We start from the raw sequence: 1983 nt of genomic DNA, 5'->3' as shown, positions 1-1983 counted from the left end.
AAATAAATAAATAAATAAACTAGAAGCACTCGGAGAGTGCAAACCTCCGCCAAGACCAATTTCTCCCATCCTGTAATAGAGTTACAAAGGGGCCCACCAATGCTACAGTGCCACCTGCTGGACACTTTGAAACCCACGCCCTGTGAAAGCATCACAGCTTTGCCGATCTCAGAGTGTTAAAAGAAAAAAAAAAACCTGTATCCGCATCGCGATCCGGAACATCACCAAAATTTAAAGGTGTGTTACTTGGTCCAGTACCCACAAGTGGTAAAAATGTCATGACAATCCATCCACAAGTTTTTGAGTAATGTCCACAGACAGAACGATAGTCAGACYGACTGACAGACATACGCAACTGAAAACATTACCTCGCCCTTGGCGGAGGTAACACACACACACACAAACACATAACTGTCCCAGACTGCGTTTGCATCTTTCTATCCGAACCTCTTGAATCTAAGATAAAGCACTGGAGAGGATCTGCTCTTACCATGTGTGAGTCAGGACAGAGGACGGGATCTCGTGGACAGGGTGAGGGGAGTCCGCTCTGCAGATCCACAACACTACCTGCAGGACAGGGTGTGTACTGTTAATAATAAACGTAGGTCAACTTAAAGAGCAGTGCAGAACAAAGCTTTTAATAATTTCACCAGTTCTACTCATGGTGATTTAGTTTTGTTTCACTAGACGTCTTGAGTTGATTTTAGGATTGTTTGATCTGTGAATTTGTGCCCAGCTACTTCTGCCTGCTCTGACCAGTGAGTTCCCACCACTGCATTTAATAAAAGAATGGTTGCAACCCTCCACGTTAGTCAGAGCTACACAGCCAATAAAGGAATGGTGACGATCCTTTGGAATCAAAACCACACTGAGAACTGTGTCAACAAAGGTGGCGTTGATAATCCCAGCCACAACCTGCCTCAGCAGCTGAGCAACCAGACCCAATCGCTTGTTTTTATCCACGTTGTGACGCAAACCTTTAACCGGACTGTTCTTTTTTTTTTTTACGAGTCAGCTCCAAAAACTGAAACAAGTTCTGTTTTTAGCTTCCAGGAATTGGTGTCAATATATAATGCAGATAAGGTCTCTTTGTTTTTCTACATCAGGAGAAGGTCTGAAGAGTTGAGAGACTGTCCAGTTTCCAACTGGTTACAAGATGAGCCCAGAAAATCTGTCTCATATAACAAACCYTCACAACAAAATATAACCCTGTAAGTCCTCCTTGGGAAGGAAAGCTTGGGAGGAAGATTTATCCATTCAGGACATTCCCCCTGGTTGGGGGAAAATTTTTTGAATAATTATGAGAAGGCTTCTAAAAATCCTAATCACCACCATGAACATGTGAACATGTCACAGAGCATATTTAATATTAATTATTAGCCAAAAAAATAGGCGTCGCATCAGACCCTTATTGCTCATTCTGCACTGGGAAATCTGGGCTCGTTCATTCCCGTTACTCTCCCTTTAAATCCTGCTCTGCACTTTATTAAAACGATGATTCAAAACTGACTCCAGCTGAGAAAACACGTAGAATCTGGTTGTTGGGTCTGACTGCAATGAAGAAAATTATAGCGCTCCAAATGACGCATCCTTTGTTCAATGGCTGAGATAATATTTGGACATAGCATACCTGGAGCTGTCATCAGCAAGGGTTAATAATGCAACCTGAAATACCACTGCATCTTAGACAAATAAAATAAAACGTTGAGGTGGTGGATGCTGGGAAAGGAGAGTGTTAAAAAAGTAGAAATTCTGTTTAAAATGCAAGTTAAAACTAATTGATTTGAAAAAAAAAATGGATACCTTACATCTAACCAAAAAAGGAGCAAAGGTAGCACATTACACTGATATTCAGTCTCTCTTATTTTTAGCAGAATGCTCACCGCTGTGTTGAATCATCCCTTCTCATCAGATTTCACCTGCCAGACTCTCTGAATGCCTTTTGTGTAACAGAGAATCACTTAGAATAACCACAAAGCTTAT

This window comes from Austrofundulus limnaeus, unplaced genomic scaffold, assembly GCF_001266775.1.
Source record: "Austrofundulus limnaeus strain Quisiro unplaced genomic scaffold, Austrofundulus_limnaeus-1.0 Scaffold68, whole genome shotgun sequence".
Taxonomy (NCBI): Eukaryota; Metazoa; Chordata; class Actinopteri; order Cyprinodontiformes; family Rivulidae; genus Austrofundulus; species Austrofundulus limnaeus.
This window is presented reverse-complemented; position numbering follows the sequence as displayed.